General features: G+C 34.0%; 1 pseudogene; it reads right to left on the reverse strand.

Annotated features, from left to right (window-relative positions):
* Positions 1-5911: 5911 nt before the first annotated feature.
* On the reverse strand, positions 5912-9035 carry LOC136210783 (uncharacterized; annotated as a pseudogene).
* Positions 9036-13818: the final 4783 nt, after the last annotated feature.

The raw sequence follows: 13818 nt of genomic DNA on the forward strand, positions 1-13818 counted from the left end.
TTGTTTCAACGCTGTCAAAACCTCCTCAGAAGCAAATGGTTGTAACAAAGAGCTATGTTGTTCAGAACTAAGATGCAGATAAATTGAATCAAGATTATCGGCACAACGGACATAATTAGACATCAAAAATAAATCAGAGAAATAAAAAAACTACAATCTCCTCAATGTCTTCATCCTATCCATGCCAAATACCACCACTATCATGTAACCGATGAACATAGTTAGTCTTCCTCCTCGAACTTACCTTTGAATGGAAAAACTTAGTATTTTTATCTCCCTCCCTTAACCATGAAACTATTGATCATTGTTTTTGCATAACCGCTTTATCCTCTTGAAGCTGTAAGATTTCCTTCATAAGCCTCATAACATCTCTCTCCCAAACAATAGAACAAACATAACTTTATGCTTCAACCAATTCCTCTAATATTTGTTGGTCCCTAATATGGTAAATTAGTTCTAAAAAGGGGTAAATAGAACTATTGAGCAATTTACGTCTTTAAAAACTTTTCTTACTCAAGTCAATATGACATAGAGGGTAACTTCAGTATCAGAGACAATTTTAGTCTACTGAGATTTTCAACAATTCAGTTTACTGAAATTGCTCCAACTTCTTACAATTCCCAACTTAGAGGATGACCTTTTATCACGGATTTTGAAGATTTATAACATATGCATAGTTCAATGAATATTCAGAGCGTTGATGTATGAGATAATGTTCAGAGCATAAAATAATTTAGTAGAAATAAAGGCAAAAGTAGGTATACAAATACTCAACAGATTTATATTGGTTCGGCCTATTGCCTACGTCCAGTCCTCAGAATACCTTTTTTTGGGCTTTAATCCACTATTGATCTATTTCATATGTAGAGAACAAACCTTTACAGAATAGCCTATGTTTGAATGAAGTACCTTCATTCACTCAACACTTAAATAATTCACTCTTTGCTTCTTATAACAAAAATCACTATCGATTTACAATTGAAAGATCATAATTTCTTTAGATAAGAAATGTATTTGAACTAATCTCTCTCTAATCAAATACATAGATATGAACTTGATTTGTGTTTTTCACTTTGTTCTGTATATATGTTTTAATTGCTATATGTTGTGTATTTAAATTTGTTCTCGAGCCTTGCTTATATAGGCAGAGATTCAAAGCAGCCGTTTAGAAGGTGTTCATTGTGAAGAAAGACGTCTGATGTTCTTTTTTGGAACTTCTAGTTTCTTTGTCGAAATGACAAGTGAGAAAACTAGTTGTTTGTGCCTTCATAAGATCGTTGGCCATTTAGAAGCTTCATCTAATGATCTTCTCTAGCTTCTAATCTTGTAGGATGTAGGCTGGAGCATTTACATTTTGGTATTACAAAGAGAGATGGGTTAATGAAAGAGATGACTGTCTTTTGTGCTTTATCCAGAATGGGAAAGTCTTAGGGAAGACGACAATATTGTTGTCTTCTTCTGAGTTTGGACTTGGGCTTCTTGTCTTAGGGAAGTAGCCTAATATTCCTCATACAATTTTTAACACCTAAACAAAATTCTTAGATAACAAAGACATACTCAATTCTGAATTTTAATTACTTGAGGGATCTAATTCCTTAATTGTAATTTTTTTGATAATCAAAATTGGTTTTCAACATTATCCCCTACTTTGACGATGATAAAAATATTCAGAGGAAGGAACATATTTTACTTACTCCCCTAGAATTACCGAACTTACGTTGATTCTGCATACTCCCCTATAAGGTTGAGCTAATGACTTTGCTAATGAGAAAATAACAGAAAGTTAAATATTTCAATAGTAAAAAGTATCAGGGCAAAAAAATTGTTAAGATGAGTTCAGATCTTAATAGTAAAAAGTATCAGAGCTTAACATATATCAGAGTTAGTATGTTTGAAAAGTTCAAAAACATATCACATTATGATTCAATAAAGTATCAGGGCATGGCATAAATTTGAACAATTCAAAAAATATTCAGAGCATAAAATTTAAAGACAAGTGTGAGGTGATCATAATTCAAAATTATATTATAAGTAATTACACAGAAGAAGTACATAGTTATGACTTGGATAAAGTTTAAACAACTTATACACCTATAGCTAATGACCTAACCTATTGAGTTTGATCTTTGTTAAGTTCTTGGTCTTCTGGTTTCTCTGATTCTTGTTGTTTCTCTTTCTCGTTCTCCCTATTTTTGTTATGAGCAACGGGATGATAAGAAATATCAGCTAAATTGGATGTGGATTGGCAAGTATTTAATTGAATGGTGAACTTCTAAAGTTTGTCAAAACTTTGTATGAGTCCAGCGTTTATATCATAGAAAGTTTGAACGCCTTCAAGAGAAATAATGTCTTGCTTGATCATCTCTATTAGAAGAAGTTGAAGTTCTTTTGAATTCCAAAAGGCAGAGGCAGTGAGAGAATGGGAATACTTCTGGAGAATATTGATAAGAAATGTCAAATGCCTTATGTTGCTGAGAAATTATGGTGAGCTTCTGATTCAGAAGTTCAACAGCTTTCTGATTGTCCCGGCAGTACTGCAGAATTGTCTTCAGTCTCTCATAAGTGCATCGACAACTTGTCATATATCTTCATGAAGATCGTGAATATTGCAACTAATAGTGTAAAGTTTAGAAGTGAACTTATTGTGGACATCCTTAGTGATGGCATCTCTAGTGGATATGAATTTTATGGAGTACTCCATATGAGCCATATGGGAGATCATACTGAGTTGTATTGTTGCCATTTAAACAACATAAATGTGAATCCCTTATTGACTAATGAGTGCATCAACAATATGGAGGAGGCTCTTGATGATAGCCAGTTCACTCAGAAGGATAGTTGTTTCTTCAAAAGAATGAGCAGTCGTCTAGGGAGGCTGCAAGATGAGAGGAATGGAGGACTGTGCTACTGCAAGTAGACAATCAACAGCGACTTGAAGTTTCTTGGAAATCTCTTCTTGAGAGGCAATCTGAGTAGGCTGAGCAATTTTAGCTCCAATATCAACATTAAGAATCTTGCCTTGATTAGCAATTTGTTGAGCAGAGGTTTTGTTCAGAGCCTTTTTAAGATCAAAGTTATAGGGTTCTACCTGTTGGATTTTCAGAGGGGATTTGTCATAAGCCTTGACAACTTCTTTTTCAAGGTTGAGGAAGGCATTAGTAATTGGGAATTCTGGCAGAAAGTCATCAATTGGACTCTTATTTCCCTGAATGGAATGAATGCTAGGAGTTGAGTGTAAAGCCTCAAAAGGATTGAAGTTTTTCATGTTAGAGCCAATGCCAATGAAAGTGTTGGGAAGAGTGTTTTTGTTTTTGCTGGGAAGAAGGGTTTGTTTAGTGGCAGCATCCGAAGTTTCTAAGAATGTCTGATCTGAATTGGTGTTAGAATTAGAGGAAGGAGGAGTTGGAGGCCTTTGCTGTTTTTGAGCAGCCTTTGATAAATTTTAAATAACAGCTGGAAGCTTTACCTTAAGCCCGGTTGATTTTGGATTGATGACGATAAATGAGGCCTTTTGGGGATAACATCAGAAGAGGTCCTTTGGGTAATAGGTTCTTAAGAAGGCTTCGGCTTCTTTGGAGTGGTTTTAGAAGAAGCCTTCTACTTTTTCGAAAAGGGCTCATCAGCAGACTTGTCTTTATGGTTGGAAGCTCTTTTGTTAGAAGTGATGGGCTTAGTATTTTCAGAGGCTTTAGGGGGATTTGATTCACAAGATTTTGTTTCAAAGGCTTGCTTTGTGGAGGATTTGGATTTAGGAACATCAGGGGTTGTTGGTTAGAGGTTTTGGTTTTAGAAGGTCTTCTGACCTTTTTGGTCTTAGCAGCTTCTGAGGCCTTTTCAGAGCCTTTCTTGCTTGTCCTGGACTTAAAAGATTTCGAGGGCTTCAATGCCTCAATATGAATAGCATTGTATGGTTTGTCGCATTCTAATCCAAACATGATTTTTCATTGATAATAGAGCCTTTTTAGTAATGGCATCCTTCAGGAATATCGATCTTCTAATCTTTAATAATCAGGGTGATGAGGGAGTCATAGATCAGTTGAGTGAGGGTCTTATTCATGGTAGAGATCAGAAGAATAGGAAGGACATTATGGTTGAATGCTATGTATGACTTGGTAAAGTTTATCTTTTGTCCTAAGGCTGATTCGTAATCTCTGAGGCGGTTCTGAATAACATCACATTCTACCTGATTAGCCTTGAAGAATAGATAACTATCGTCTATGAAGAACAAATGAGAGATAACATGAGCTTGTCGGGCCACACGACATTCATGGATCAGTCCACGAGACTCAAGATTCGAAAGAGTGGTTGAAAGGCCCTCCTCACAGATAAGTAATACATAGGGAGAGATGGCATCACCTTGCTTGAGTCCCCTTTGAGGTACAATTGGCCCAATTCGATGATTGCCACAAAGAATATGGCATCTGGCCTTGCTGACACACTGTATAATCAACTGAATCCATCTGTTATCAAAACCAAGTTTCTTCATCATCTTACTCAAGAACCCTCATTCCACTAGATCATACGCCTTTGGCATATCCAACTTTAAAGAAGCATATCCCGCTTTCCCTTGAGCTTTCTGGTGCAGAAAGTGATTGACTTCAAAGGGTAACGTAATATTGTCTGAGATCAACTGACCGTGGATAAAGGCATTTTGATACTCTGAGATAGTCATATGAAGAACTTACTTTAACCGGTTGGCAGCGTTTTGGAAACAATTTTGTAAATCACATTGCATAGGGGAATGGGTCTGAGATTCGCAACTTGGTCAAGTTTTGATTTCTTTGGAATCAAATTGATATTGGAATCATTTATCTCATCCGGAAAAACACATCTATTCAGCCATAATAGACAACAGTTGGACACTTTCTTCCTGACTATGTCCCAAAATTTCTGAAACTTTTATCTAGGTTCATAGAAAACACTGCTTGTTTTATCTAATCCACTGTAAACGACTTGAGGAGCATCTCGTTATCAATAGGCCAAGCTTAAATGAAACATTGCTTAAAATACTATCGACATCAATGTCATTAGTTGTAAAAATCGAATTAAAGTAATTGAACAGGAGTAAACCTGAGTTCCAACTGCCATTGTCATCTCAAAGCTTAAGGGTTTGAATTTTTTTCTTTCTGTTCGATACCATCATATGGAAGTATTTTGAATTTGAGTCGCTAGCTTAAAGACATAGATGTTTAGAACGTTGGCACCAATAGATTTCTTTTTGAAGGAGGACGACATTGAGCTTATCTCGAGCTTCTAAGACGAGATTGTGAGTGGATGTCAATCCTGCGTTTCAATTGTTTTATTGTAGCCCGACACTCTTGTATCTGCTCTTTGAAGAAGTTGCAAAGATGTTCGCCCCACAAGAATAATGACCCACCATAGGTCTGCAAATTGCTAATTAGATCAGTACCTGAGTAAGAATTCCATCCCGTTGTTACTTGTTTACGAAAACATTCCTCACACAACCAAACATTCCATCCCGTTGTTACTTGTTTACGAAAACATTCCTCACACAACCAAACATTCTCTATGAATCAAGTTTTGTTTGAAAATCTACGATTATATATTTACGTCAGTGAAAACTATCTACATGATTTGTCATTTATCCTTGTTCTAGTCTTGTGAAGAAATAATATGTTTTGCTGAAAGGACATGAGATTGAAAGTTATATTTTGTTCTTATTTTGTTTTCAAGAAAGAAATGTTTTGTTCTTGCACTCTGCCTTTTATAGGTTGTGGTCATAATCAAATGAGTCGGAAGGCTGTTCCATAAAGACTCACTCTATTGTAATTGGTTTTTAATCCATTTAAAACATAAATACCATGCCATAATGTAACTCAATAAAAAAACTCGTAATGAATTTAAATTCAAGATTGAAATAGAGTTGCGTGACCCCGTCATGTCTCTCCGCCTGGTTATGGCATTTAATAATTTTATCAATTGTCATATATTGTTATGAGTGTGGATCTCTACATTTGATGCAATATACACGAGATCCAAGGTGCTCAACTTCAAGTCCTGCAATCTCACACCCATTGAAGAACATAGATTCATCCTCATTTCCGATCCTACGTCTCTAGCTCATTAAAAATGCCGGTCTAGGCAATTCCATGCATGTTCCTGCCACCATCAGGTTCTCGAATAAGCAACATCTTCACTATAATTTAATTTTGCCTTACATATTCAAGACCATATTACCTCCATTTCCTTCACTTCCTGTAACTAGTTTGGCATTATTTGGCTTGTATGATTTCAGGAGAAATGAGAGAGATTTTATCAAATTTGCATACTATTTCACATCTGCAAGTGTCAATTTACAAAACTATTAGGGATAATACATGAAATAACCATACGGAACCAGCATCTACAGCCCAAGGGAATGTGTCATGCATGATATAGCATCATCCATCATGGGTAAAGCTTCAATTTGGCCCCTCAACTTGCTTCGCATGATCAATTTACCCTAAAATGAAATTTAGTACGATTTGGCTCCTCCACTCCACTTGGAATTTTTTACAAACAAATCAATCTAAAATGTCACGTGTCTCAAACAACGAATCACATAGTGACACATTTCATTTTGTACTACCTTGCCAAGGAAAAAGTCAAGTTAAGGGACCAAACTGACACATTTTTTATTTAGGGGCAAAAATAAACCCCAGGAACCGATGAAGGGCGAATTTGACCCTTTATCTCATCCACCATACCATCTACACTCAAGAGGAAAGGTCAAGCTCGTACGTGAATAAATAACCAGAAGAAATCCTTCAAATACTCCCGCACATATAGATGCTTGCATCAAGAGTGCATGTGAGATTTCATGGGTAGGATCCACTATTGATGTAAAGATAGCAACAACACAATTGGCTACTAAATGCTACCAGCTTTTAGGACAAGCATGTTCTTCGCACATGCTTGCAATTTTACTTGATGGATGTTTGGCCTATTCAGCCAAACTCAGCCACTTGCAAACGCTAAATGAAGTACAGAAAATTCGACCAAAAACCTAATTTGAGCCAAACTATGCACTGAGTACTAGTTCAAAGGTGAAGTGTAAGTACACCAGAAACTTACACAGTAAGATATCACTGGCTATAACCAGGTCCCAATCAGGATCAGCTGTTGGAAAGGTATCACCCCATGAATCTGAAAACAATGGCACTCTAGTTTAACATATTTCAGTAAATACAAAAATATGAGAACAAAAGAAGAAGAAAGAAAGATTGGAGAAAAAATAAAATCTCTAGCTCTATGAGCCAATGATTATGACAAACCAAAGGGCATGTATCATTCACTATCTTTAATTGAACATATTATCAGTTGGAACTTCATTTACGATTTTCATATGTTGAAGATAAAGAAGTGCCCCTAATGACATATCAGAATACAAATAAATGCAGCAATTGCACTTAGCAATTGCTCCTACATAGCTAAGTAGTGTCTAACCTAGGCGACTCACGTTTTATGTGAGGAAGGACAGGTGTGATTCCATTCGTCCTGCAGTTTTGAGCTATATTCTCTTCAATTTCCTCATCATTATAGTCTGATGTAGTGATATCAAGATTGAACGATTTGTGAAGAAAAATAGCCAAAGCTCATGTCCCACTACCATACCATTTGAATAAAAATGTTTTACATCAGCACTCACTTAAAATAAAATAGAACAGTATCCACAAGCAGGGGCGTATACAGGGGGGCCTGGGGGTGCCCGGCCCCCTCCGGCGGCCGGAACCACCATGGTCATGAGTAGTTTCGGCCCCCTCAAATATTAGTGTATATACACTATGTGTAGTAATATTTTATTTTTTAAAGGTAGATGAGATGGTTAAAACACTTGCTTCTTTTTAAAAGGTCCTAGGTTCAAGTCACCCTAACCTCAATTTATTTTAGAAAGTGTTTATTTACTTAAATATAAAAATGTTATATTTTTTTTTTTGAAACTAGTATTGAACTAATAAAAAAAATTAAATATATTCCATTACGAGTTTGGCTTATCCAAAATTCAAAATTTCTAATTTTTTTCGGCCTGTTAGGCATTTTTAAATCCAAATTTCTAATTTTTTGTGGCTTGTTAGGCCTCTATAAATCCAAATTTCTAATATATTTTTTTGGCCTGTTAGGCCTTCATAAATCCAAATTTCTAATTTTTTTGGCCTCTTAGGTCTCCTTAAAATTGGTTCTTGATCATTCAAATTATAACACCCATATATACAAAAAAAATTAAGCAAGTTCGAATTAGCAAAAAAAAATTTCCCGAACACACATGTAAAATCGGCCCCCCAACCGACTAATCCTGTATTCGTCACTGTCCACAAGCCAAGTAAGTAGTAACATATAGCCACATAGGCAAGGGGCAAAAACTAAAGTAGAGTGGGGCAAACAAATGCATAAAAGTTGAAGTAGAGAGGCTCAAAAATGACAAATTATGCTAAGTACATGGGGTAAAATCTAGCTTTTACCGGCAACAGGGGAAAGAAACAGAATAGAAAAATGAAGTCATCTCTAACTCAGCTTAGGGAAAAAGTAATTGTAACGAACGAGAATGATACTAGTATGTACCGGCCCAATTCAATGCAACGGCGTCCCTCTATTAGTGACTTATGCTTAACTAACCATTCTGCAAATGCAAATGTCCCCGGCCAAAGTAAATTAGCATTCAATTGGTGAAAACAAAATTCTCTAACCAACTCCTGCAATGCAAAGATCAAAGCACAATTATTCAAGATAAGTAAAATTAAAATTCAAAATCTAATTCCTACCCTATTTTGCTGTATCAGAACAAACTTAATCCCTCGAATTTTAACAACCAATAGTACAATAGAGAGTTCCAAATACCATTCCAGGAAAGGTGTGTCTCCTCTCTGTATAGCTCTATTGGGTGTCCTTAGTTTCCTCGTCTGAATGCCCAAAACAAGAAAATCAGAAAATCAGAAACTAAAGCAGATCGAGGATAGTTGAAAGAAAAAGCAATGAGTACCAGTAGCGGCTTCATCATCGGCGAAGAGTAAGCACGGCGAGAAAAGAGCTATGTCCATATACAAAAACCAGACGGAGAAGGTTAAAGATGGCTTGTATGTATTGAAAAGGAGACTGGAAATTGATACTAGTAATTTATGTTGGGCTAGCCGAAAGGACTAACATGATCAATTAACTGGACCATCCAAATGGCCTAGCCTTCACCATCGGTCTGATTCAGCTCGTTTTCGGTTCAATAACATGAAAATTTTACCTAAAATGTTCAATTTTTTAAGTTAAAGAATTTCTTTATTTATTTTTGTGGTAGTTTTTTAAGTTATTTATTTTTTTATTAGTTAATTAGCAATTTACTCTCTTTAACTTTGTTTTATTTCAAGAATACCATTTTTTTTATCTTTTATCTTTTTTATCGTGTTTTGTGTCATCGTGTTCCCATTTTTATTGATTCAATTTTACGGTTAGAGTTCTTTCTTATATTTTCCTTCATTTTGTATTTTATTTTTTTGTAACGGGAAAGAAATGTATTGTAATTTTTAGAGGTAATGTTAAGCTAAATTATGTTGTTTAGCAATCCTAATTTTGTGTTGATGAGAGTGATGCTAATAGCTAGTTGTATGTGAATGTAATTCATGAGTTAATTTTGAAAATGTTGTTGATGTTTACATAATAAGAAAATGGAGAAAAACAATGTTGGCATGTTGGTATGAAAAGAATACATTGAAGAAGAATGTTGTAAAGAAAAAGAATTAAAAAGGATGTTATTTTTGGATATGCTACTAACAACAAATCAAAAGTCATGAGTAATTTACTTTTTCTAAGCATTTGAAGCTTAATGCTGAGGTGGAGAACTCTGGTGATAATTTTAAAGATGTAAATCAAGTTTTATTGAAGAAAGTACATATACATTTTATGTAAGATGGATGAAAAACAAATCGAAAGCATGTGTTTCGATTCGAGGAGGGGAAAGTATAATTCACCAGTTTTTGCCACGTTAGCAATCTTTCGACGTTAGGTATTTTATTTTGATTTTGCTAATGGAGCAAATCACATAGTTATTTTTGTTCGATACAGCTACTAATCTGCGAATTCATGAAACCACATAGAATTAAAGAAAAAATAACCCTAAAAAGTATATAAAGATGATTTTGTGTTTCTACTTTAAATAATAGGGTAAATTCCAAAAAAAAACCCATGTGGTTTGATGTTGTTCCAAAAAAACCTTTGTGGTTTGTTATTACAAAAAAAAGGACTGTGGTTTGCGCTGTTACCCGAAAAACGGAAATTGGCTTAACACCGTTAAAGTGCTGACGTGGCATAGGGGTAAAACGGGAAAATCGATTTTTTTATTTTTATTTTTTTCCTTCTTCTTCTTCTTCTTTCTTTCTTTCTTTCTTTCTTGCTTTCTTCTTCTTCTTCCTTCTTCTCCCCTCCTCCATTCTTCTTCTTCTTTATCCCTCTTCTTCTTCCTTCTTTTTTTTCTTTTTTTTTAAGTTTCGAAAATTTCCAGATTTCTGGAAAATTTCCAGATTTTCGGAAATCTGTCCAGATTGAAAATTCTGAACAGATATCTCGTCGAACCTCCGACTGAAAATTCTTGAAAATCCCCTGGCACCCCTTCCTCCTCCGACTCCGATTCTCATCGAACCTCCACACCAAAAACGCAGCAATCCATCAAATAAGAAATACATTTACACTAATTCCTTATTACCAAAAACGCAGCAATCCCCTGGCACCCCTTCCTCCTCCTCCTCCGATTCTCGTCGAACCTCCACACCAAAAACCCAGCAATCCATGAAATAAGAAATACATTTACACTAATTCCTTATTACAAAAAACGCAGCAATCCATTCTCGGACAGTGATTTTGCAAAAGCTTCGCAATTATAGTATGCTCGTTAATCATGTAATTCATTACGTTCCCATCCTGTAAACAGAGATTACATGGCTCAATATTTGGAACATCGATTCATTCCCCAAATTATAAATCGAACGCAATGGACAAAATCAAAATATGAAGAGAAGGGAAGAAATAAAAACCTGAGTTTGAACACGAATGTTGAGTTTCTGAATCTTTGGATCCATTGTTCGTGATTCCATGAAAGCCAAACTTTTTAGATAGAAAACAAAGAGAGAAGAGGATATATAACCAGGAAATTGAGAGTCTGTCAAATTAAATTAAATTCAAAGGCAAAGAAGGAAAGTCAAGGAAATTTCCAGATCTGGAAATTTCAGAATTTGAAAAAAAAAATAGAAGAAGAAAAGAAGAAGAAGAGAGATAGGAAGAAGAAGAATAAAATAACCATGGAAGAAGAAGAAGAAGGAAGAGAGAGAGAAAGAAAAATAAAAAAATAAAAAAAAATAATTTTTCCCGTTTTACCCTTTGCCACGTCAGCTAATTTAACGATGTTAAGCCAATTTCCGTTTTTCGGGTAACGGCGCAAACCACAGTCCTTTTTTTTGTAATAACAAACCACAGGGTTTTTTTTGGAATAACATGAAACCACAGGAGTTGTTTTTGAAATTTACCCTAAATAATATTATTAACTTAATTAAATTTAGAATTCCACCTTAAAATTAGAACATAAAAAATTGCTACTAACATGGTAAATTTTGTTACGTGCTAACGTCGTATACCAATATTTTATATTAACTAACTTATAATAAATTAATTGAATCTTTTATATTTGTTTTATTATTATTAGGAAAAAGTATAAAAATAAATCTTGTGGTTACACCTATTTTCGATTGCAGTCATGTGGTTTAAAAATTTACAAAATGGTACCTTTAGGTTTATTCCGTTAGCAAACACATACCAAATTGACTAACGGTGTTGAAAGTCAAAAGGAAAAGAGTTAATTTGGTCCTTATATTTATTTATGTTATAAATTAACTCATTTTATTATCTAATTGTTACAAAAAAAACCCAAAATAAAAAATAAAAATCAATTACACCATTTTTTCAATCTCTTTTAAATTTTTTTATTTCTCTCTCTTCTCTCTCTCCTATTTATTGATTTCTCTCTCTTCTCTTTCTCCTATTTCTCTCCCTAAAATCAATTGAATTAAAAAAAAGTAAACAAAATACTAAAATAAAAGGGTAAAACAAAAACATAAACTTGGGATGTACGAGTACTCGAGAAATTGTGGAGTTTTGCAAGCAAGAAGGTCTTGTTCTTCTGGAAGATGAGGTATGTGGATGTTAGGTTTTTTGTCTTGACATATTCTTTTAATCAAGTTTTCATTGAGGACTATTCTTGAATTTATTAAGCTTGATTTGCTGCGATATCAGTATATAAATATGACTAGGAACTGGAGTTGTTGTCGTTCCTGGTTCAGGCTTCAGACAGATGAACATCTTATTTCTTTCTTCCTCGTACATTGGTTTTCAATGCGGCTTTCTCGTACTGGATTTTGCATTAAGATTGAAGCATTGATTCCTTTGCTTTTGGAATTTGGACTGAATTGTTTTGTGTTGGTGATGGCATGTGAAAAGGTTCCGGGCACATCGCATTTCAGGTGCACCATATTGCCGCAAGTGGATAAGATTCCGGCCACTGTTTCGCGGCTCACAGAGTTCCACAAAAGTTTCATGGGCGAGTTTCATAATTGAGTCGTGTTCAATTGATTCTAGAGAGAAATTAACAAAGATGAGAGAGAAGAGAGAGAAAGAATAAAAAAATAAAAAATAAAAGAGAGGTTGAAAAGATTGTATATTTGATTTTTATTTTTTGTTTTGGGGTTTGTTTGTGACAATTAGATAATAATGAGGTTAATTTATAAAATAAATAAATATAAGGACCAAATTAACTTTTTTTTCTCTTTGACTTTTAACACCGTTAGTCAATTTGGTATGTGTTTGCTAACGGAATGAACCTCAATGTACCATTTTGTAAATTTTTCAACCACAGGTCTGTAATCGAAAACAGGTGTAACCACAAGGTTTATTTTTGTGCTTTTCCCTTATTATTATAAGTATAATTATAGGCATAAATCATAATTAAGCTCTTAATCTTTAATTATTACACACTTTGAGTCATTCTCAACGGTCTAGTTAATCTTTAATTATTACACACTTTGAGTCATTCTCAACGGTCTAGTTAATGGAGTCGTTAGTGATAAACTCAATTGAATTTTTAAAACTTAAAAGTACAAAGAATTCAATTATGGTTTAGCCTTTGAGAATCCTAGATCCCATTTGGTATGCCTAATGAGCATTATAATGGAATACTCATTATAATGGAATACTCATTATTATGTTTGAATTAGTTATATTATTTTTATCATAATGGAATTACAAATACATCACTCAATTTTCTTTTATAATTATGTAATGAGCATCACATAAAAAATAGATATGAATGCTCATTACGATTAAATCTTGCATTTTTATTATTAATATTTATTATGCACAAATTCTTATTAAACGGTAAAACAAAAAACTAGAAAAACATGAAAAATGAAAAGCAAAATTTGAAAACTTGAAAACTTAGAAAACTGGAAAAACATGAAAACATAAATAACAAAAAAACACACAAAAAAAAATTATGGATCTTGCAATATAATAAGATACAATCCAATCCAATAAAAACATAAACAAAAAATTAAATGAATAACTAACATTCTTTACATCCACAAACATTATGTATGTATATACACTCTTCGAATTGTTACCGTCTATGGAAATTGACTATTTTTAGAAGCTGCAAAAGTAAACAAAAAATCAAATTAACAACCACAGTCGGACACAAAAATGAAATTAGTAACCACATTCTTTATATTTAACTAAATAAACATAAATATTTTAAGAGTCTATTGAATTTTAAACATTGTTTTAAAATTTATG

The sequence above is a fragment of the Euphorbia lathyris genome, chromosome 1 (assembly GCF_963576675.1).
Source record: "Euphorbia lathyris chromosome 1, ddEupLath1.1, whole genome shotgun sequence".
In the NCBI taxonomy this organism is placed as follows: domain Eukaryota; kingdom Viridiplantae; phylum Streptophyta; class Magnoliopsida; order Malpighiales; family Euphorbiaceae; genus Euphorbia; species Euphorbia lathyris.